The sequence below is a fragment of the Doryrhamphus excisus genome, chromosome 10 (assembly GCF_030265055.1).
Source record: "Doryrhamphus excisus isolate RoL2022-K1 chromosome 10, RoL_Dexc_1.0, whole genome shotgun sequence".
Lineage (NCBI taxonomy): Eukaryota > Metazoa > Chordata > Actinopteri > Syngnathiformes > Syngnathidae > Doryrhamphus > Doryrhamphus excisus.
In genome coordinates this window covers 8,564,350-8,589,895 of record NC_080475.1, presented here as the reverse complement: position 1 = coordinate 8,589,895, position 25,546 = coordinate 8,564,350, and the positions used below count along the sequence as shown (strand labels likewise).

Genomic DNA, 25,546 nt, shown 5'->3' with positions numbered 1-25,546 from the left:
TTGAGGCCCCCGCCTTGATATGAAAGTTTAATGTTAAGTTTGATATGGATGCTGTATGGTATCATGTACCCAGAAAAAATTATTACTGTTTGATTCATGTTCATGTTAAAGGTTAAATAACTGTTAATAGTTATCCTCCCTATCCGTGTGGAAGTGGTAAGTTTTTGGCTATTTAAGTTGAAAGGAAATAACTTGAAGGCTACCGTTTAGGTCGCTAGCTCTCTAGTTTGCGAGTTAGCATGTGTCTCGAGACGCTGCAGTTGCGCAATATGTTGTAAATAAAAAGAGTATAAATGTGACTATAGTCGTGTTTTGTCATGTCTACAGGGCTCTAATAATGCTTTGTTCATTTTAATATGAAAAAAATCATTTGTCTACCCAACAACTATATGTGCTTTCTTAAGTTTTTATTATTTGCCCTTTTATTATTATTATTATATTTATTTATTACTGATTTATTCTTGATTTGTTTATTTATTTTTCATCTTATTTTGTGTAGAAAAATAAAAATTAAGATATTTGAGAACAGTGGAATGTTTTATCAGCTTTTATTGTAGAAAATTGGAACCAAAGCAACGTTTTTTTAAAAAAATTGTTTTTAATAAATTCGTTTTTTTTGTAAAACCTGATGCGGCCCAGTCTCACCCAGACCCGAGCTCCAGTGGCCCCCAAGTAAATTGAGTTTGAAACCCCTGCGCTTAAGCCTCTTTTTTGTGGCTCCCTTTGCCAAGTGGAGAAAAATACATTTGCATTAGTTTGAAATATCCGACTCAGCGTAAGTCAGTGAATGCATCAAGACTGCTGATTGGATGAGAAATGGACGCCAAGGTAGGAAGTGTGTGCAATGAGACATAAAAAAGACGTCTTGATGAGTGTTGAATACGTCCCCAAAAAATAAAATAGAGTTTAACATAAACCTTTTACAAAAATAAATAATAATTGTCATGTAATAATAATAATAATAAATATACTGTAATGTGTTTCTTTGCTTTTATAGTCGTGCACTGAACAAAACCCCAAAACGGCATGTGCACAAAATGCTGAAGGAGAATAATGAATTGATAATTTATGCATGACACGTACGGGGGTGTAATACAAATTAATGATTTGCCAACCAACCTTGAAGTTGCTGGAAGGACTATTTGGCTTCTATGGAGATCCTCAATGATTTTAATATTCCAGAGTGTTTGCAGACATTGCTGCAGTCATTTTTCACCAGAATGCAAACAGATAGGATTATTAAAAGATGAGTTTGTGTCACTCCTGGTAATACAATAAACACATTTGATAATATGTTTTTTGGGAATATTTACATGTATTGTTTCAAATACACACTGAAAGGAACATTTAGGGGTAAAAGGTGAGTTTGGAGATGCCCAAAGGACCAGTACTAGGACCAGTACTGTGGTAAATGACTTGGCAGGGTAATTGAGACAGAACTATTGCAAAACGAGTAGAGGCATTAACCGGGGTATCAATAAATAAACCCTTAATTAGGAAAAAAGAAGCAGCAGCAGCAAGGAGAGAATATCAATGGCGCCGCCACATTTGTATGCATGTACATCTTTCTAGCGAGGGGGTGGGCCTCGATAATAGAACCGGCCTATCCGGTGCTGACCCGGCCCAGCGGCGAGCGTCGCCACTCTTGACTGTGCGGTGAACCCGGCGCTTCCTCCTCTCTCTCAGCCACCTCTCTCATTTTCTAACCAGCTTATCTGCACGCTACCCTGAGTGTGCTGCCGTGATTGATGGCGGTGGGGGTCCTCCATTTCTTGGGCGAGAGGGAAAAATGGAGGAGGGAAAACCGGGGAATGCAGAAGAAGCCTGGAGAGTCTAGTATTCGGATACTGTAAAGCAGGGGTCTCAAATGTGCCAAATGTGGCCCGCGGGCCGCGTGTTTGAGGCCCCCGCCTTGATATGAAAGTTTAATGTTAGTGCGGAAAAAATGATTACGTTTGATTAATGTTCATGTTAAAGGTTAAATAACTGTTAATAGTTATCCTCCCTATCCGTGTGGAAGTGGTAAATTTTTGGCTATTTAAGTTTAAAGGAAATAACTTGAAGGCTACCGTTTAGGTCGCTAGCTCTCTAGTTTGCGAGTTAGCATGTGTCTCAAGACCCTGCAGTTGCGCAATATGTTGTAAATCAGGGGTCTCAAATTCAATTTACTTGGGGGCCACTGGAGCTCGGGTCTGGGTGAGACTGGGCCGCATCAGGTTTTCAAAAAAAAAAAAAACACATTTATTAAAAAAAACAAAAAAATGTATTAAAAACAAAAAAAATTTAAAAACATCGCTTTGGTTCCAATTTTCTACAATAAAAGCTCTGATAAAACATTCCACTGTTCTCAAATATCTTCATTTTTATTTTTCTACACAAAATAAGATGAAAAATAAATAAACAAAAAATAAAAAATAATTAGATTAATAATTAGATTAATCAGATTAAAATGAACAAAGCATTATTAGAGCCCTGTAGACATGACAAAACACGACTATAGTCACATTTATACTCTTTTTATTTACAACATATTGCGCAACTGCAGGGTCTTGAGACACATGCTAACTCGCAAACTAGAGAGCTAGCGACCTCAACGGTAGCCTTCAAGTTATTTCCTTTCAACTTAAATAGCCAAAAACTTACCACTTCCACATGAATAGGGAGGATAACTATTAACAGTTATTTAACCTTTAACATGAACATGAATCAAACGTAATAATTTTTTCTGGGTACATGATACCATACAGCATCCGTATCAAATTAAACTTTCATATCAAGGCGGGGGCCTCAAACTAGTGTCCTGCGGGCCACATTTGGCCCGCGGGCCGCGTGTTTGAGACCCCTGCTCAAGTCACCTCCAGAGATGGGTTGCCAAACATTTGTCTTCTTTTTGGAGTGTTGAAAAGTATTTTGATGTTCATATTTTGATGTCCCATAGGTCAACCGAGCGAAGACTTGGCCATTGTGGTCTTGATACGAGGTGAAACGTCACTGGAATCGCCGCCATATTTAAGTCATGTGACAACATCGGGGTATGGATGAGATGAAATGTCTGCGCCGAGTAAACACTTGTATACAACCGAGCAGCCAATTAGAGCCAAGCAAGTCAATATGAGCTTATCAGGTCATTCTTCCCATTCCGAGTTCACCGTGCTGCTGCTCCGACTAACTCATGGATCACAATCAAACATCTCAGCTGGAGCCAGTAACATCCCTGTCAACGCGTCCCGTCTCCCCGGGGTTTGGTCTGATCCCATCGCAGCCGTCACACTTGCTACAGCGGCCGCTGGTGCTGCTGTATAATTGGATTTTCACATGACAGGCGGCCATTGGTCGATCACTGGCCCTTTGAATGTGCGGAACACAATGAAGTCCTTTGTCATCAAACTAAGGAAACATTTCATTTAAAAAAAACTGACCTTTTGTAGTTTGACCTTCAAATAATAGCATGAAAACTATTTTGTTTGTCTCCGTCGTCGCCATAGAAACCTCAGTTCATATACTTTAGCCGTCCTGATGGACCGCCAGACTGGCGATGCTAACATGGCTACATCCATAAACGTCCTCTTTGGTCTTCCTCTACGCCTCCTACCTACTGGCATCATCCTTCTACCGATATATTCACTATCTCTCCTCTGGACCAACCATGTCAATATGGCCGATAACTGACTTGACTTTTAGCCTTGTTTTTAGCTCTGAATGAATGCATGGGTATTGTATTTTAATGCATCGTTTTACTCTCAACTCAACTCTATTTTTATTTTTTTTCTCGACTGTAAAGCATCTTTGAGTACTCTGAAAAGCGCTATACAAATAAAAAATATATTATTATTATTATTTATTATGATGATCTTATCCATCCCGGTCACTCCCAATGAGCATCCTCATCTCTACCTCTTGTTCTGCTTCTTATTTTTTCCTCAGTGGCACACTCTCTAGACCAGGGGTAGCCTCCAAGTTATTTCCTTTCAACTTAAATAGCCAAAAACTTACCACTTCCACACGGATAGGGAGGATAACTATTAACAGTTATTTAACCTTTAACATGAACATGAATCAAACGTAATAATTTTTTCTGGGTACATGATACCATACAGCATCCATATCAAACTTGCGTGGGCCACGCTAACATTAAACTTTCATATCAAGGCGGGGGCCACATTTGGCCCGCGGGCCGCGTGTTTGTTCAGTGAAGTTATGCTGACGTACTAATGACCTTCAAATCGAGAGGATGAGCTTTTGTGCATCAGGCAGCGACGCCATCGGTTTATCTAATGGCAACGTTCACGTCGGGCTGAATGAGCGTGCCACCGCGGTGTGTTTTTGTGCGTTCGAGTCCCCGTGCTATCATTTGTGGGTGTCTCCGCCTTTCACAGGTGATCAGTCAAGGCCATCCACTCAGCTCTTTTCCTGCAGCCCCCTCATTACGGCCCACTATCTCCTCAAAACACCTGCAGCCCGACAGCCCACCTTCAAGTCCCCGGGCCCGGCCCGGCACGCTGCCTCCTTTTTATGCCAACGTAGAAGCAGATGCACATCACATCAATCCACGGCGTTGTTCCTATTTATGTACGGCACAGAGGCTAAAAAAGGCCGCTCTTACTGTGAGCTTTATTGACTAAGCATTAAGCAGACATTATCACATCATAGCCTCCTTATTTATGAGGCGGTGATAAAGCTGCGGCTCTGAGTTATGTGAGAACTCGACCGGGATGAAAGCCGCTCATAGAGCAGCTCTGATATCTGACACTTGCCTCTCACGGAGCAGAAGAAGAAACGGAGATGAAATGTGTGAGGATTTATGAATGTTGAATATATGATCTCCATAGGTCAAACCAGGGGTTGTTTATCTGGCCGTCTTTGTTACCCACCTGGTGGCCCTGAGCCCCAGGTGATGACATTTAGCTGCTTTGCTTGGGAGCGTTGCCAAAGACGTGCTGGGATTCCGGGAACGGTATTCCGTACCCGTATCTGGAATATTTGGTCCAACTGGAAACCAGTTTGCCAAATGATTGATTATGGATGGATGGATGGATGGATGGATGGAAGGAAGGAAGGATGGATGGATGGATGGATGGATGGATGGATGGATGGATGGATGGATGGATGGATGGATGGATGGATGGATGGATGGATGGATGGATGGAAGGAAGGAAGGAAGGAAGGAAGGAAGGAAGGAAGGAAGGAAGGAAGGAAGGAAGGAAAGGATGGAAGGTATGAAGGATGGATGGATGTATGCATGGATGGATGGAAGGAAGGAAGGAAGAAAGGAAGGAAAGAAAGAAAGAAAGGATGGAAGGTATGAAGGATGGATGGATGGAAGGAAGGAAGGAAGGAAGGAAGGAAGGAAGGAAGGAAGGAAGGAAGGAAGGAAGGATGGATGGATGGAAGGAAGGAAGGAACGAAGGAAGGAAGGTAGGAAAGAAAGAAAGAAAGGATGGAAGGTATGAAGGATGGTATGAAGGATGGATGGAAGGAAGGAAGGAAGGAAGGAAGGAAGGAAGGAAGGAAGGAAGGAAGGAAGGAAGGAAGGAAGGAAGGAAGGAAGGAAGGAAGGAAGGAAAGAAAGAAAGGATGGAAGGATGGAAGGTATGAAGGGTGGATGCATGGATGGAAGGAAGGAAGGAGGGAAGGATAGATGGATGATGGAAGGAAGGAAGGAAGGAAGGAAGGAAGGAAGGAAGGAAGGAAGGAAGGAAGGAAGGAAGCAAGGAAGGAAGGAAGGAAGGAAGGAGGGAAGGATGGGTGGAAGGAAGGAAGGATGATGGGTGATAGAAAGAAAGAAAGAAAGAAAGAAAGAAAGAAAGATGGATGGAAGGAAGGATGGATGGATGGAAGGAAGGAAGGAGGGAAGGATGGATGGAAGGAAGGAAGGATGATGGGTGATAGAAAGAAAGAAAGAAAGAAAGATGGATGGATGGAAGGAAGGAAGGATGATGGGTGATAGAAAGAAAGAAAGAAAGAAAGATGGATGGATGGATGGATGGATGGATCCCCCCGCGACCCTTGTGAGGATAAGCGGTAGAAAATGAATGAATGAATGTTCTCAGTGATGTTCTATATGCTCGGTACATTTGAGTGAACATCCAGCAGCAACACGTTTTTCCCATGACTACTAGTTTACTTATCATTAGGATAAGCGGTAGAAAACGAATGAATGAACGGAAGCAGATGTTTTTGTAATGGATAAGTGTATACTGCGGTCCCATGTTACATGGAAGGTCGTGTGTCTCGTTACCTTTGCTGGCCGAGGTTGAAGGTTTGTTACACATGTGCTTAAACAAGCAGCGCCACCCATTCACGCATGTCGTACGCCCACGGCCCCGACTTGGAACACACACCTTTGCACTCACCTTCCTCGCCAAAGCAAAGGCATTCTCTGCAATAAAGCAGGTCAACAAACAAAAAGCAATTATGCCAGGCAGCTGCCGCCTGAGAGTAGGTAATTACAGCGCGGCGTGGACAGCTTCATTCTAAACAGGTACTAAAAGCATCATTAATCGTCCTCCCTCTGACGCCTCACCCTGGTCCTGTGACAGAGGCTGCGGGGCTGCGGATGAGCAGCGGGAGGAGGGGGTCTAAGATCTGATTGGCCCCTTCCAGACGTCCTTTTAGAAGTCAGCCAGTAAACACAGATGACCTGCCAATAACCTTGCATCACCCGACCTCTGGAGGGCTTGGAGGTCGTTGATATCAGTTGGCTGTGAGGAGCGACGCCGAAAGTCAACAATAACGTTTGTGACTTGGGCTACCTGCATCGACGTGACGTTGCCGATTTCGGCGTGTGACCCGCGCTTGACGCCGCGCAGCCGTCGAAGGAAGCGTGACAACAATCAATCTGGCCTCCGTGACACGCAGCCAAGATGGCGGCTGACAGGAATCTGATTGAGAAAAGTTCATGAACTGTTCCCTCTTCGCTCTCTTGACAAGATTCTACCGGCTGACAGATGAGACAAGAAAGACGCGTCCCGCCCTGAATCCCACCCTTTCCTCATACAGTTCCCCTCCACCTCAGCCATGCACCCGACTCTCCTTTTCTCCTCTCTCCATATGTCTGTGAATCTGTCGCCATGGCAACGTCGCTCCAGGGGCAGAAAAGAAGGAGGAGGGGGGTTGCTTTGGTTCAGACAAATAAGCAAAGCGAGGCTGCTTTATGATGGTTTAGGGCTGAGGGCTTTCATTCCAATCGTATAGCATCCTTAGCATCGTGCTATTGCATGGTTTTTTTTATTATTTTAACTTTATTTACACAGGCAAGCAATTTAAGAACAAATTCTTATTTACAAATGCAGCCTGAACTAAGAACAAAAGCACTTTGTTGAGTGTTTTTGTCTCTAAATGTGGAAAAGGGCAATCCAAACAAGGGGGCAGTCCTAGTCCTGGTTCTGGTCCTGCATGATGCCACAGAGAGATACATAGTGTCCATGATGCCGCCCCCCCCCCCCCCACCCTGACCATGCGTGCAGCGCCACAATTGATAACACGCCCGGGCAACAACAGACACACAACCTTGACACACTTTCACCTCCACCATGCACCCCTTCACGCCCCCCCATCCTCATGACACCTAACTCAAAGCCCCCCCCCACACACATACATACACACCCACCCACCCTCCAGACAGGCACACTTTCAAGAGGAGATTTCTCTTTGCAGCCAGAAGTGCTGAGTGCTGCTGTTTGCTTAGTGCACTGAAATTTGCTGAGGCTGTAAGCTGTCCCCAAACATCTGCTCCCTGGAGTGGAGCCGTGGAGCCGTGGAGCCGTGGAGCCGCTGGATGGGTGTGGGTGTGCGGCTCGGTCGGTGTCATAATTTATTATGTATGGATTTGAATATGTGACTTTTTATTGAGGGCTTTGCGTTAGAGGGAAACACACTTTGTACAGGCGGGCACACACAGACGCGTAGATGGGTTCGATTTCCATTTCTAATGGTTTTGGTGGTTCAATCTGGGAGTAAGAAGCATCAGCGAGCACTAAAAAGTCAAATTAGAGTAACTTCTATTACAACAACAATGGCCGACTATGACATATAGAGTTGATCCATTGTGAGGATATTTATTTAACTATCTTTATCTATATGAATAAGTTATTTATTGGCTAAAAAATAACCAATAACCAATGCATATTATCAATATCATTGTATAGTCATATCACCCGTACTTTAGTATGTGACAAAAACTTAAAAAATAAAAAATAAAAAAATTATTATTTTTTTTTTATTAAAAAAAAATTAAAAAAATTTTAAAAAAATTTAAAAATTTTTTTTTAAAAATGTAAAAAAAAATTAAAAAAATAAAAATAAAAATAAAAATAAAAATAAAAATAAAAATAAAAATAAAAATAAAAATAAAAATAAAAATAAAAATACAAATACAAATACAAATACAAATACAAATACAAATACAAATACAAATACAAATACAAATACAAATAAAAATAAAAATAAAAATAAAAATAAAAATAAAAATAAAAATAAAAATAAAAATAAAAATAAAAATAATGTAACAGTCTTGAGACACATGCTAACTCGCAAACTAGAGAGCTAGCAACCTAACGGTAGTTATTTCCTTTCAACTTAAATAGCCAAAAACCTACCACTTCCACACGGATAGGGAGGATAACTATTAACAGTTATTTAACCTTTAACATGAACATGAATCAAACGTAATAATTTTTTCTGGGTACATGATACCATACAGCATCCATATCAAACTTAACATTAAACTTTCATATCAAGGCGGCCCGCGGGCCAAATGTGGCCCGCAGGTCACTAGTTTGAGACCCCTGTCTTAAACTATATTAGGAAAGCAGGACGTGAACAAATGTAACAGTTAGTGATTGTAAAAGGGGTAGGATTTAATAAGCTTTGCTTCTTCCTACTCCTTTTGGACATGTGGAACTGGGAACTGATTATGGGATGCACTCAATTGGAATCTGATAAATAAAATAATACATAATTTATGTATGAAACTAAAATAGTCAAGGACAAAACACAGTCACAAGAGAGGTCACAAATAGTACACAGTTTATATATATACTATATATCACATAACTCTTACATTATACAGTTATACAGTACAGCAATACTCTATACAGGTATAGTTTATATATTATAGCTTATATAGCAAATAACCTCAAATCAACAATTCCTGTCTGAATGATGATGTTTACAATTCATTTAAATTGATACATTTAATTAAAATAGTTTTGCTGCATATTTCAATATGAAAAATTTGCGATTTTAGGAGGGGGCGGGGTGGCAGGATTCTGACTCTTTTGGATTTAATTTGGCCTTTTTCATCCACCTCATGTGTGAGTTGTCATTCTCATGGGCCCAGCATCCATCTTCACACACACACACACACAAATTACACAAGTGCAAAAATTCATCAGAGCGACGTCACACTCAAATGCTCTGGAAGTAAATGTCAGGTCTGAGCAAACAATGCGCTTCATCAATTTAAGTGCTGAGGCTGCCACGCCATGAAATGAAAGTGATAGTTCACCCAAAGTCCTCTTTTCGCACATTTTGTTGATATTTTTTTTAACTATATTTACCGAGGAAAAAAACTCTTAGAAAATTGTCACAACTGTAATTGAAATTGAAAATAAATTAAGTTAAATTAAAAGAAGTGAAAAACTGAAAAAATAAGTTAAAAACAATATATTTCTTTCAAAAGAGCTCTCAGTGTGTGTATTTTTACTTCACTAAAAGCACAATAATATTACAAAAAAACGAATAAATAGTTATAATAGTTTTTTTTACATATATTGAACAAAACCACGTAGGAAAAATAAATGGATTAAAAAAAAACACCTCAGTGAAGTGTGCATCTTTCGCGATGACCGGGTCATCGTTATCCGGAGGCAAGACGGAGGTCAGAAGGTTAAAGTTGAACTCCGGTTTAGCCGCATACATTACGGCTTGGCCTTGCACAGCACACACGCACTTGTCTTGTAGCGGATTTGATTTCTAAGCAACCGTTTTTTGCCTTATTTTGACATCACCGACGTTATTTAGTTTACGCCTTGCGCATCTCGGCTAAACAAAACACTCCATTCCATTAAGTGAAAGAGTCTGATGGACCATTTGGTGATATTAAAACAGACATGAACATGATAGAAGCGCATTGCGATTGGCGCCGGCGCAGCCACGTTTAAGGGCCCCCGGTTTACGATCGTTTACCGTCTATGGGATGTAAATCCGGGGAGGAATATACTTGCAGTTTATTGGTGAGTGCGTAAAGGAGCCCAGACAGCCCGTTACTGTCTGCTCCGCTGTTGCGAGTCTCATTTTGCGCCGCGATAGGAGGCGCAATAAAGAGACGCAGGGAGTCACCCGTCGACGTGTTTTGACACACAGCGTTGCCGCGCACTCACACATGCATAAACATGCTCATTTAGTGACGAAATATCATAAATGGATTTTAAAAATGAATTTATTGTCACTTGTGCTGATTTATAAAGCAACGTTTTACTGCTTATAATTAATATTTTATACTGTACATATTATAAAACATTAAATGCATATTGTTATGATTGTTATTTCATTACCTAAATTAAATTTAAATTTATTTTATAATTAGAATGCTGTTTTAATCTATTAGTGATCAATTAATGGATGCTATTTCTCTTAGGAAGTCCTTCGAATTATGTTGACCAGCGTTAGATTAATATTAATATTAATATTAAATTAGGATTAATATGTGTCAATTACATTCAACCTTAACGCACCCCCACCCCAATACTAACCCCGCACAGAGCTTCAGGTGCGCACAGTTCCACAGCCATATTTATATATATATATGATATATATATATATCATCTGCATCCGCATGGAGATAACTTGTTGAAGGGGGTCTACTTTTCCAAGTGGGACCCCGCCATCGGGGGGTTCGGGTTAGCGGAGAGAAGCTGCAGATCACCTGAGTCAAAGTAAAAAAAAAAAAAAAAGCACACAATCATGAATGAAGTCATGCTCATGTTACATTACATAAGAAGTATAGACAACCAAATATAATACTATGAAAAATATTGATATATTTGTGCAAGAAAATGACAAGCCTGAAAGATTAAAAGGGACTATGCAACTCCAAATGATATTTTCCAAAAATATCAGACCACCACCGGGTGGCATATGTCACTAATATTGCTTTAAAAGAACAGATTGAACAAAAATATCTATATTTTTCACAATTATAAAGCTAAATTTTTCCTGGTTCATGGATGTCACTCACGGCTCTTTTGTGTTACATACATGTTCATATGGCCTACACACACACACACACAAAAGCAGTCCACAATGTGGAGTAATAGTGATGGACTATCCATTCCACAAAAGCTAATTTTAGCCACATTGTTATTTTTACAAGACACAACACAGTTGGGATATGTTGGCGCCCTTTGCATACACTTCTTTTAATGCATAGTGTCAAAGTCGGGGCCCCGGGGCCAAATCCGACCTGTGCTACAGAACACGTTGATAATATTCCTGATTGGGTCCGCCTCACAGGCATTACCAAAGTGCTTACGGAGATCTACATGTGTCATTAAGATGGATTCACACCAGGTCTAAATAACTGAACAGTACCAGGTCTTTAAACATTACACCGTCTATACAATTTGTTTTTAAACGCATTCAAAAGTCATCATTTTGACTCCAGCAAAGTTAGCATGCTGCGATTGCGTAATCTGACCATTCCACGGCTGCTAACTCTTCCGGGTTCCACATCTCACGGATTGGGATCTGGTCGGAAATTTCCATCGGGAATGAACGGACATAACTGATCCACATAAAAACGCATTCATATTGTCTTGCACGTTTTGTCCCAGAACCTGAAAACAAAACCACAAGGGTGCGTTATATCGGTATGGTACCGTCATACTGGGTTAAAAGGCATGTAGGCTGCTTATTTAGCTAGTCTTCGGTACTAATGAGACATTTTCTCCAAATCTGACTGTACTAAGTACTGTTTTGGGGACTGGATTACCGGATTACTGAAATCCCGTTATGCCAAATAGCGGACAGGATACGGATTAACACGTTTTAGCTCAAGGCTGGCAACAATGTGGCAAATCTTTCGATTGTGTTTTATCTACCAGCAGATGGGAACGGGTACCTCGGGCTGTGAGGGCTTTGAACGTTTCACGTTTATACGGCGATCCCGGACAGTAAAAAGTTCCACGAAGTAGCTGTATAGCGACAAAACATCTCTCACGCGACGACGCTGAGTTGTGACAAATGTGCAGCTGCGTGTTACAAATACGGAGAAAGGGATTCGCGGCACGTTTGGCGATTGCAAACAACTTTGCGGCTTTTTGCACCCCATTAGTTGCATCCGAGACATCCATTCATAATTTGCTTTGAGGCCTTCCTGTGTCGATGACACTCCAACAGTTTACACTTCCTCCGCAGCGCTGCACTGATGACAAATGTCTCCATTTTTTTCCCTGTGAGGTTTCTGGGTTAGGCGTTAAAGTATCGTATCGTGCTATTGGAAAGAATGACAGGACGCTCGTCTCAATCTTGATTTTTTCATCGCCGGCTTTGTGGTCACGGCGTTATTATATGAGGGAACGCGTGGCTAGCATAATGGAGTCGGCCTGCCAGGTGTCGTCTCATGCCCGCAATTCATCGCCAGGAAGGTTAACAGGCCTCTAGCCACTTGAAAAAGCATAGCATACGGAAAGGTCACTTATAGGATAAATGTCCACGTGTGTGTTTTAAGAAAATGAATGTCAAGGTAAGTGAGTTGGAGAATTAGAGGGCAGTCACTATGAAGAACCAATGCCGAGGCAGAGGTGTGCGTAATTAAGAACTTCACCTTCCAGGAGTGCAACCCCCCCCATCCCACCTACGCTGATTAATGGCCGCAAAGATAATAGAAGTGATGCAGGCCAGAAGGCAAAAAAGAATCAAGCTAAATGTTTGAGCAATGACTCGCATGCTTAAATATAACCGAGCCAAGCTGAGGGGACGGCGAGGCCTCGGCGAGCCACCGAGAGGCGAGAAGGAAAGAGAACAGATCGATACACATTGCCTCAGTCGTCTGGGCATCCAGCCCACAGTAATTCAGGTGCTGTCAGAGCGTAATTGAAGAATGACGCACGGGGAGTATATCCGCCAAGCAGGAAGATCAGGTTACACGTCTTTGGAGAATCCACCCAAAAACTACAGAACCTCCTGAGGAAAGACGACTTTACCGACGACCCGTTTACGACTTTGCACTAATAAGTGACTCCTCATTGAGGGTCAGACGGAGGTTAAGGGGAGGCGGATGAGTGTTTGTGTACGTGGGAGAGATAATGACTTTTTGCCTTCATTACCGCGGCATCGTTAGTGAGGTGCGGTTGCACCGTGCAACATCTCTCAAGCACCTCGTGCATCGGTAAAAATGATTACGATTGCACATGTGAGCCAAAATTAGAATTTTGACACGCATTTTGTGTGCTTTTGAGCACTTTTGATGCATGACTTCCGCAAAGGGTGCTGTCATTAGTCTTAGTTAGCGGGACTCATTTTCCTCTACGTTTCATGGTAGCTTAAGGGAGATTCCATTAAATTTTGATCCAGGTATGTCTGGAGCTTCTTTTGGAGAATTCTTACACGGCAAGGTAACTTCACTTCAAGACAAAGCTACAATGAAATGAAAACCTTTCTAATTTTTAAAGGTATAACTAGAAAAAGTTGATTAAAGTTTACTTTAAATATCTTATATATCAACGAGTGTCCTTAAAATCCAACATTTCTTTATATTGTCTGTGAATTATTATTATTTTAAGACAAATCAATGTACATCCATATAAATTCGGCCTTGCAGGAAGGCCATCCTAGTTTTAAAAGTATATTCCCACTTTTATATTCTACTTTTTCCATAACTTGAATTGTGCTGCACTAGTTTTTATGATCCTGTGTGATATCCATGAAACCAGCAAACATTCATATATAAGAATTGTAAACTCATTAGTGTATGATATTTTTTAAAGTACACAGCAATAGTATTCTTCTCCTGCCCGGGATTCATCAGTCAAAGGAAATGATGATCTGTGACAGCAATTATGTTAAAAAGGTGGACATGCGTAAAGGTGCTGCAAACTGAAATCAATACGCAAAGGCTTTCATTACAGACAGACAAGGAATCGATACTGTGGCAACACTCCTGCTTAACTTTTACTCAACTTTGCGCAGCCGCGGACGAGGAGTGTGATGCATTATTCAAGGGCTAATGAGAGCAAAGGGGAAATAATTGATCAGGCTCAGAGTTGAATATACACCGAGATGGCCTCTTACCGTAATTCACTCTACTATGTGCAGTGTAAAAATGATTGTTGCACTTATGTTACAATGTATTTTACCACAAGGCCTGCTTTTAGATGTGTTAAAAATAGCATTTTATCCGGTATAAACACAATTTTAATTAATTATTCGAGTTGTACTTTTCACTACAAACTGAAAATTGTATAAAAATGTTTTTTCTGAGTGTCTCGCAAAAATGAGGTACTATTAATCTTGCAAATTTCGAAGTTATTATGGTATATATATATGCTTAACTATTAAATAAATAATAAAATAAAACAATACACATACAGTAACTTCAACTTACCAGAGTTTACTATGTATTTAAAAATATTGTACTGTAATCGGTACTGCATTGTTCCTATCAGGCAGCTGGACGGTGCGTTTTGGTGACGAGGAGAAACGTCACAGTGCACGTCAGTGTTTACGTTTTTAAGTTTTCGCCAGTCTAATAATCGACAATTTAAAAAAAAAAAGCTACAATGTTTACCAGGACAACACCACTCGAACTCATCATGCGTGATGAAAACTTACCCGCACTTTTGTTCATCCAAAACTTTTCGCGTCCTTCCGTCCACGGTTCCGAAGTTCCAGTCCGGGCTGCGTCAACTTCCCTCCGGCTCGTATTCGACTTTTCACTCGCCGTGGTGTGTAAAATCACAGTGCGCAACATCTGCGCGGTTTGGTTTTACGCGCGTCCCCCAGGCCCTGCGAGATACGAGTGGGGCCAGGCCGTGACGGAGAAGTCCCCCCTGGGAGTGTCACACCCAGGAGGAGAGGCGGTGCGTGGATCCAAGCTGAAGGATGGAGCGGGGTACATCCTGGGGGGGGGGGGGGGGGGGGGGGGGGGCACACCTCGACGAGTCACTCCGCCCTGGGTGACCTCACCGTGGCCGGTCCGCACTGGCCCGGCGCCCCTCCGGCCGTAAGCTCCTGATAGGGAGTCATTATCAGCTCTGCTCTGCTTAATCATTGGACGGGGCTTCACCTCACGGCCGGCCTCTCATGCACGCAGTCACGCGTGGCCGAGGAGAGGGGACATTTTCTCCCAGGATAGATGGCGATGACGTGCCCCCCCCCCCCCCTTCTCACCCCCACCTCCGCCAATAGCCGGACATGTGTGTCATCAACAGTCTTCAAGCTGGAGCAACTTGGAGAAACTCAAGCAGGGTCAACATTTTACAGCAGTAGGGATTGGGGGTCTGTGCTCTACTCTGTGGGGGCCTCCTGTAGGGTGGGGTGTGTGGGGGGGTCTCCTTGGCATCCTGACTTTTTTTTTTTTTCAGAAATAGCAAGATTATTTTTCACTGCAACAATACAATCATTTGCATCATACAAGCCGCATTAAATCAGCTAATGGTTTATGTAAATTAGAGGGGGGGTCCTGGCTTGGGTCATGTGAAAGGCACACTTAATGGGTTCAGAGGTCATGACAGCTGGTATTTAGAAGCAGTTAGAAGTTCAGGAGCAGCAGCTTTGTAATTAGCCTCCAACAAATACACAAACAGAGATCAGGAAGTTTGACCTAAATCTAGTCCTGCTCTTGGATTTTTATTTTCGACGGCAACCCTACAAGTGCGAGGGTGTACACAGAGGCTGGGGCCTACACAAATAGTAGTTTTATGCACACTAAAATTAGCACTGGGCTGGGGGCGGGGCAAATGACCCTGAAATAATTCCACACATCCCTCAACAGCAAGGTTTTTGCGACCTGTGATAACCCCTGTATAAATCAGCATGACTCAAATACTGTAAATATTGTTGACATGGTGTATTTAAATCCATTTTAACATAAAGACACTGAAATCAACCTAAAACCACGGCAAGCGTTTCTATTCAATGAAATATTCATGTTTTCTTTCAGTTCTATTTCTTCTATATCCTTCAGGTCCATACCAATTAGAAAATCTTTCCCCTAGTAATGAAGAACTTCCAAAGTGGATTCTCCGAGCCCAGAAATATGGCCTCAGCTGTGGGACTTAATGGGATTCTACAGGCAGAGATGTGCTGAATGACTGAGTGCAATAGATGCATTTGCATGGTGCGCTGATCCATCTTCACGTCAGCTCCGAGGTTATTCAGGGTTCACACGCCTGCTTGTTTCTCTCCTGCAGACTCGATAAATAAATCTCTGCAGCGCTCTGTTTACCGCCTGAATATAAATTTGTTTGCAGTCGATCGAAGGCCTGTGCGGAGGTATTAGAAATTGTATTTCTGTAATGGCTTTCAGCAGAGGGTGGGAAGGGAACGGGGGGGGGGTGAGTGTACGTGAGGATGGGCATCAAAACAAGCGGAGAGAGGAAAGAATAGGTGTAAGCAATATTTATCCCCTTCTATTACAAACAATGCAACAATCCTAACTGGTGAGCGACCACGGTGCATTCAAATGACATTCAAAAAGCAAGTAACCTTTTTATCTTGTAGGATAAGTGCAGCAATCCGTGTATGCTGTAGGAACACCAGATGTTTGATTAGCATATTTGAAGTGCACCTTTCCATAACGCCGAGCTACAAAATAAAAACAACAACAACATTTAACCGAGGGACAGCTTGTATGCCCCTAAAACACACATTTAGCTCCAGAGATAGAAACAATGTATGTGAAACAAAAACAGTTATTAATTGGAAACCTGATTGGCCTCAAAGCAAGCGCCGCACCCCGTTTACACCCCCCAGTTTGAAAAAACAAAAACATTGGCCCAACACCAACCAGTCCACCAACCGGTCCACCAACCTCCACAAGGGCCCGAAGTTGCGAGTTGTTGAATTTTAATTGTGTGAGATATTTCAAAGAAAAAAAACATTAAAACATTTTGTCAACGCTTCAGGACACCACAGAGTATCGCAAAAAACGATCGATCCAAATATCGATCTCAACGTTGGTATCAATATTGATCGATACCAATGTCAAAAGTTAGACACTTAGACTTGGGTTGGTATCCTTGGCTGTGTCTCAGCTCCCTTTGACCCCCCACCACCACCCTCTACCCCCGTCTCTTGTGTTTGATTTACCGTCACATGACTCAGCTACAGGCAGCCAAACACCGCCCATCACTACCTGCCAGCTGCCCGCCAGGCAGGCAAGCCCAGACATACCACAGAGAGAGCAGGAGGATGGCACTTTGTTGATATTTTCATGCCGAAAACGAGACCGCGGCAAGTTGATTAATTTGTAAGAAGGCTGTAAAACGAAAAACTTTTATCGTGCGAATAAAGTATTTCATATTATGTACTTAGAAACTCTTCACAAATTATTTACCGAATTTCAACTGATTAATAATCTAAAAAGCAAATCACAAAAAAGTCAAAAAAATTAATTAAATTTATGAGTGGTTAGTATCTAGGCCACGCAGTCAGGAGATCGGAAACACCTGGGTTCGATTCCCCGCGATTCTCCACACACGGGTTTTCTCCAGTACTCCAGTATCCTGCCACATTTGATTGCACTACAACGTCTAAAACAACAAACTGCATTCATCAGATACTATATAATATTGCACCAGTCACATTGCTCCTATGTTATCCCGATGCTGGGTACTCCCCAGGGGGCCTTTTCTCTGGGCATGGCATCAGAGAAGACTTGTGATGTATTAACCACCCCAATGGTACCGCTTCTTTTCGTTGGCATCTCTCCCAATTTTTGAAGGAATGGCATGATGATATCTATTGTTTGGATGGGAGCATCACTTGGGTGGCTGTGTCGGGAGATGGGAGCCAATATTGAGTGATGATCATTTGTTTAGCCTCCATGCTCTGATGGGTGTCAATAGGCATTTAAGGCCATGAGATCAGCAAGGACGCACTCTGATTACAGCCGCAGATTGACTTGAACCTTCTAGTGCTTCAGCGGATGTTTGACATGGAGTCCCGCAACACTGTCAGACATCATCATGTGTCGGCTTCTTGACCTTCACATGACTGAGAATTAACCCACTTTGACAGACGACCGTCAGTGGCGGTCAGAGAGGTCAGTCGCTGTAAAAGCACTGGGGAAGATGACAGCCATCTATGCACGATTAAAGAGCCTATGAACCAAACGTCACGCTGAAGCAGGAACAAGTCCGAGGGACAGGAGAGCATCAAACAACAACAAATACAAGGAAATGGTTAGAGCGGCACAGAGACGCCACCGGATGGTGAAGTGTGCCATTGACCGGTGGAGAGGTGACTGTGTGAGATTGATGGAGCATGTCAGTGTTTCTCAAATATTGACATTTGTGACTAATAGTGATGTCAGCGGCAAGGTGCGCCGAGCCCACACACAATCAGACGGGGGAATACTACCTCGAAGCAACAATACTGTACAACAGGCAAATTCTCCTCATTTGGATTACCACCAAATAACATAATACGACAACATTTATTGTGTACAATTTTACCCATACATTTGCTGTCAATAATGGATGTCACATGTTACATAAGATAATACCCCAATTAAAAATAGACTACTATGCTAAAACAAGAATAAATAAACTCCAATAATATAAACAATGCACAATGCATAGTCATTGACAACACAACATGCAGCGCCCGGAAAACACCAGGATTTTTCCAATTCTGCGTCATGGCCTCCAAAAAAGCCAAGAGGAGTCGGCACGGTCCCAAACAATGACAATCAGCCATCAGTCATTTCCCCCCCCCGAGCCGCTGCTTGTTTTCGGGGGTTCTTACTGTGGGAAATGAGCGGGGTTAAACATGAAACAGGAAGAAATGTTCATCATTGGAGCGCACTTTGTTTGTCGCCGCAGGGAAAGAGGAGGAGAGGTTTTGTTTGTTTTGGTGTGCACCCCCTGCATGCTCACTGTGCACATCAGCGGTCCGCTGTGTATGCAAAGTTAATATGCGGATACACTAATGGGACTCTATTCATTAGCTGCCTTTAACTTGAAACATTTTCAAATGTATTTTTTTTTAGCTTTTTTTATATCCTACCTTTGCTGTAAATCTTTGTTGGACGTCTAAAACAGCACCAATGAGACATAATAAATATTTTCATATTTGCTTGTGATACCAAAAGCTTTCCCATGGAAATATGATCTCATAATAATTTCCCTTGAAGTTCATTTAGACTTATTTGGCATCTGTAAAAAAAAATGCATTCATGTTTATTTATTATGTTAAAGGGGACCAATTATGCTCATTTTTTTGGCTCTTTGTATTGAGTTGTGGCTCCTACACACAAAGCAGATCTTCCAGAATCTGCACCTATTCAGCTGTATTTTTTTTCATGTATTAGTCGAGTGGTTAGCGCACAGATCAGGGTTCAATTCCACCCTCGGCCATCTCTGTGTGGAGTTTGCATGTTCTCCCCGTGCATGCGTGGTACTCCGGTTTCCTCCCACATTCCAAAAACATGCTAGGTTAATTAGCGACTCCAAATTGTCCATAGGTATGAATGTGAGTGTGAATGGTTGTTTGTCTATATGTGCCCTGTGATTTGTGATTGGCTGGCAGTCTAGGGCAGGGGTGGGCAAACTTTTTTTTTGGGGGGGGGGGGGGGGCAGACTATATATTTTACACGTAACAGTCCACCTGGTATTATTGTATCTGTAAAATTGTCATGCAATCTGCTATTATTATTTATTATTTTATATTTATATTTAAATATTTTAAAAATAATAAAATATTATACTTAAAATAAAATTAAAATAATAATTATATATTATTATTATGTAAAATATGCAAATATAACAATATTATTATATATAATTAATATAATAATTAGCATTGATATAATAAATATAATAATCATAATAGTTATAATAATAATATAATAATTATTATTTTAATTTTTATTATTATTATGTGCTTGTGTCTCTTTTTTCAGGAGCACTTTGTAAACAACAGACCATGTCAAACAACGAAATTGATACAACCATCAAAAGGTTGGCTCAGGCCATGATGCCAGGTTGTATGTTGAGTTTAAATTAAATACTTTTGAAAGATTGGGCGGGCCGTATTCAAACACTTGGCGGGCCGGATGTGGCCCCCGGGCCGTAGTTTGCCCACCACTGGTCTAGGGTGTACCCCGCCTCTCGCCTGAAGACAGCTGGGATAGGCTCCATCACCCCCCGCAAAGATAAGCGGTAGAAAATGAATGAATGAATGTATTCCACCCATGGTACGCCTACTACACTGTGGTTTGTCACACTCCTGCGTGCATAGAAACACATCATTGTACAATAAATACTTTGAGTGATAAAGTCATTGCCTGTTGAACAATTCCGGAGAGATCAATATTGGTTAACGTGTGACATTTAGCCATTCCAAGTTCATTCATTTTAACCAGAATTCCTCGGCAACAGTATATAAAAAAAGAGCTGTTCCCAGAGTGTGGGCTGAGACACATTTATGACCAACGTCCCCTTTATGATCCCTGATCAGCTCTAACTGGGAAGCATTTAAAATGTCATTGATCTTGATCATACTTCTCCGTAATATGACAGTAACCGCTGTATGAGATTGAGGAAGTCAAATTCCACAGATTGATGAGTCACATCAGCTGAGTTATCATCCATCTACCTGAGTGATACCCTCAGCTTTGTTCCACACGATGTAGCCGACAAATAAATAAAGGCCGTAAAGGTGACAGGCAATTGATGCGTAACAACAAGTAACTCGAAAGGCTGATGGGCGGGGCTGCCGAGGGCTTTGTGGGGCAAATAAAGTTAGTAGGTCACGAACGGGACAAGTCTTTGCCAGAGCTACACTGTCAGTGTTTCTTGACCGAAAACTGACCAGAACCAGATGAGTTTGCTGTGTGAGGTTCAGGTTTTGATTGTGGTCGGGTGATCGGGTTTGGACTTGGTTTATTGTCGATTATTTCATGTATTCTCGGTCAGTAAATGTGCAGCCCAGTGTAGCCGACTTGAATTTGTCGCTAAATCGGACGCCTATCGTCCCCTTCTTTGGTCATCCAATCAGCAGTCAGAACCCAGTTTAGATGCGTTCATGAACTTCAAATTATTTTCACAAATGCACATTTCTCCAGCTTCAGTGTTAAAAAAAAATCAAAGGAGGGAGCCCCAACGAGGAAGTTGAAGTACGCGGGTTGCCGACCCCCGGCTTAGGTTGAGGGTTGGGTTTAGGGTCATTTTTAACCACTAAGGCCCGGTTGACTGCCGCCTGTAAAGTCCATCTAAGTAGTGGCGATCGCTGCTTGTGATTGGCCAATCACAAAGCGCGAAGAGTGAATACATAATGAGAATTTTCTTTAAACATGAATACAGATAATGACAAAATGTACTCGTTTCATACTCATATCCGGCAAAAATGCATTATCCGTAACCGGCTCATCCCTACAAAGAACAAAGTAAAAAAGTCAAATCAAACAGTAGAACGAATGTAATTCAGGCTAATTGGTTACAATGTATTTGAAGATAATGGTCTTGTAGTAACCCGGCAGGTTTATATAGTGTGTAGAGTTTGAGTCCGTCTTGTGAAAATGGCGTTCTTGACGGTGCTATTTTCTCCTTATACACCGCTGCAAGGTACATGCCATGTTTATGGGCCAGTTTGTCAAGTTTGAGCCAGAGAGGAAGGACTTGAGGTGAGCTTGCGTGGTAAACCCAGCAGCAGTTCTGAGAGATACGGACAGAGTACGGGATGACAACGCAGTGAATTGTGATTGGGTTGTAAATGAAAAGAGCAGCGAGGTAAATTGATTTGAATTCAATAATAGAAGCATCTGGTTGTTCTCCTGGAAGAAAACACTCAATTTGGGCTTCAATACGTTTATTTCCTCTGGTATTGAAACATCTTGATTTAATCACTGTTTCTGTTTTGTGAAGCAGAACTTTTGTTGCCAGCGTGTGAGCTAAGGTAAATATAAACATAGACGGTACATATTTGCATATCGACGGTTACTATGGTACCCATTATGTCAATGTATGGTCATATCACCTCGTACTTCAGTATGTGACAAAAAAAATTTAAATAAATAAAAATAAAAATAAAAATAAAAATAAAAATAAAAATAAAAATAAAAATAAAAATAAAAATAAAAATAAAAATAAAAATAAAAATAAAAATAAAAATAAAAATAAAAATAAAAATAAAAATAAAAATAAAAATAAAAATAAAAATAAAAATAAAAATAAAAATGTAACAGTCTTGAGACACATGCTAACTCGCAAACTAGAGAGCTAGCAACCTAAACGGTAGTTATTTCCTTTCAACTTAAATAGCCAAAAACTTACCACTTCCACACGGATAGGGAGGATAACTATTAACAGTTATTTAACCTTTAACATGAACATTAATCAAATGTAATAATTTTTTCTGGGTACATGAAAAAGGTATGATTTGAACAAGGTAGGATTTAATGAGCTTTGCTTCTTCCTACTCCTTTTGGACATATGGAACTGTGAAATGATTATGTGATGCATTCAATTGTAACCTGATGCATGTTCAAATTTGCAGGGGACTTTCTTTGACCTTTAGGGATCCACCTTGACCCCGCACCCCAATGATACTCCGTACTGTTGGGAGTATGTGTTAAGGAAGCTCATATTGAGCTTCAACTCCACTGACATCATAAATCACCAGACTTGTAGAAGAATCTCAAGAATCCGATTCTGCCTTCCCCTTTTCCACACAAACTCCACCTCCTTCTTTCTGTCTCTTTTGCAAACAGACACATTTCCCCTTAATCTTTTAGCGCTCCCTCTTTCTATTTATTGCTGTTCCTCGTAAATAACCCTGCTATTACCGCCTTCGTGAACATTCATGTGGCATAGCGCTGGCCTCATGTTATGCATAATTTCCACACCTCTATAGGTCCCCTGACACCCTTGAAGACCGACAGCTACTGGTGTCAAATATCTGCGGAATGACAGCCGATCCAGCCACTGATCAGGTAATGAATTAGGAGCGGGAAGACATTCCAGCCAGGATCACTGGGGGGGATCAGCTTCCTCGTTACTTCCCTCATTTCAGAGCCGTCAGTGTTTCTCTGTGGCAGCTCATTCACCGTAAGGCCACACATATAAAACTGTCAGCAAGTCCAAAAGTCATGTACTGTTTTGTTAGTAATATTGATACTAAAGCTAGCATTATCGCGTGTTAAAGGGAAACTGCAATTTTTTTGGTGGAGGGTGTGCATTCGGGATCCTTATTTGAAATATGAACACATATTTCATTCCCGTTTTTGTGCATTCTAGCGCAAGAAAATGTGTTAATATGAGCTAGCTAACAACAAAGCCCTAAAAAAATGGCAAAAGTCTCAGATTTGCATAACTTTCCCCTTTTTGTGCATTCTAGCGCAAGAGTTAATATGAGCTAGCTAACAACAAAACCAACAAAGCCCTAAAAATGTACATAACTGACTAACTAATTTCTGATTTTATTACTGCTCAGTACTGACCCCTGGGTAACCTTTTTAAATTGGGTCCAAGCCCCTTCAATAGGTGGTGTTGTCTGAACCATTTTAAGCAGAACAATTGTGTACTTGAGTTCTTATTAAATTTTCCCATTCCCTTGTCCACGTTTGGGATGAATTACAACACCGATTTTAACTTCTGACCTTCGGGATTACGTAGAATGTTTTCACAGTCCAGCGGAAGTCATGCAGTGTTGTGATGTCTACGTGACACTCGTGACATTACAGTATATCAAGGTATTACAATGCATGGCGTGTCCAAGGCTGTCTTGGCTGCAGACAGACCCGACCGTGCCTCTGTTGTTGATTTCGTGGCGAGAGTCACGTGGATGTTATTGGTTCCTCGGTTCAGACATTGGGTGCCATAAAAATATTATCTTTATGCTCAGTTTCAGCCATGTGTGAGTAAAACTCTGAGTCTTTTTGAGCAAATGAACAAAATATAGATCATGTTGTCACTCCTTGTATGTTTAATGTCCGGGTGCACCAATACTTTTGTCTATTTTGGGGATCTAGAAGGTAGCTGCATGGAGTTGGCATAAGTAGGGGTTAAAAATTAATGTAGCCCAGTAATCACTCAAATAATAAGAGAAAGGCCCTGAGTTCTTTAAGTCTTTCAATGTGTCTCGAGTATTTTTGCTCACTGTAAATAAACTGTTAATCTCAAGGTTGCACTCTTTTAAACCTCTATAATTTTAAATCTGGCATACAAACATATTAACAGATGAAATAACCAAAAATCACACTGGAATCAGTGATATGAAAAATAATCTCAATCATTTACTGAGCAGGTATTCGACTACACCATGTAAACAAAACACACTTGGTGGGCCCCCACACACAAAACTGTGCGTCCGCTTTAACTGAGCAAAATAAAATACGGTACCTTATTACGACTGTGACGTCAGTTGAGCGGGAAGAAGCCTCTCATACGAGCCGGCGAAGGTGGTCTGTCTCTGGGTAGCTTATAGCGCAGTTTGGAACCACTATGGATCTCTTCAAATCGGAAAAGATGAATTACAGCCATGTTAGTAAGCTGAGTTAGCTGTATTGCGGCTAAAAGTTCATTCACTTAGCTAGCGACGCTAACAAATAATGCGTTAGCTAACGGCTAATGCGCTAATACATACCGTGAAAAACTGTTCAACACGCTCCAGTAGCTCACAGAAGATATGTAGATAATGTCCAGGCACAGACGGTGGGACAGACCGTCTCACAGCACCGATTGTATACTTAAACACACTTTAATACAAACTTTTACAGACTTTTATCGAGTCAGTTAGTCACGCGACACACCTCCACCTCGGCTCAGAATTTCCGGTGAAACGCACCACTTCCTCTTACTGTCACTGCCTTCAAAATAAAACACTCCTATTCAAATACAATAATCACACATTCACCATACTAAACAGTACTTTTTAACCTATTGATATGTATCTTTTTATGAACCAATTTTTTAACCTTATTTATTCTACTTAAATTGTTTTAAACATTAACTTTATTACATGTGATATTTTATAATGTAATACTTCACTGAATAAGACACCTAATCTGAACTCATTCATTCAACTTCAGGGGTGCTGGAGCCTATCCCAGCAGTCTTCGAGCGAGAGGCGGGGTACACCCTGGACTGGTCGCCAGCCAATCACAGGGCACATATAGACAAACAACCATTCACACTCACATTCATACCTATGGACAATTTGGAGTGGCTAATTAACCTAGCATGTTTTTGGAATGTGGGAGGAAACCGGAGTACCCGGAGAAAACCCACGCATGCACGGGGAGAGGTGAGGTCTGCGCGCTAACCACTCGACCACCGAGCTGCCCTCCAATCTGAACTATTAACGATAAAACCTTGACTATTAA

General features: G+C 41.4%; 1 long non-coding RNA gene across 2 annotated transcripts; it reads right to left on the bottom strand.

Moving 5' to 3' along the window:
* Positions 1 to 9,074: 9,074 nt before the first annotated feature.
* On the bottom strand, positions 9,075 to 24,977 carry LOC131137534 (uncharacterized). Of its 2 annotated transcripts, none has more exons than XR_009131930.1 (3): positions 24,808 to 24,977; positions 24,564 to 24,673; positions 9,075 to 10,927 (listed from the first exon to the last, which is right to left on the bottom strand). It is a non-coding gene; the product is annotated as an uncharacterized LOC131137534 (long non-coding RNA). The 2 variants fall into 2 exon arrangements; XR_009131929.1 differs by lacking the exon at positions 9,075 to 10,927 and adding an exon at positions 18,386 to 18,968.
* Positions 24,978 to 25,546: the final 569 nt, after the last annotated feature.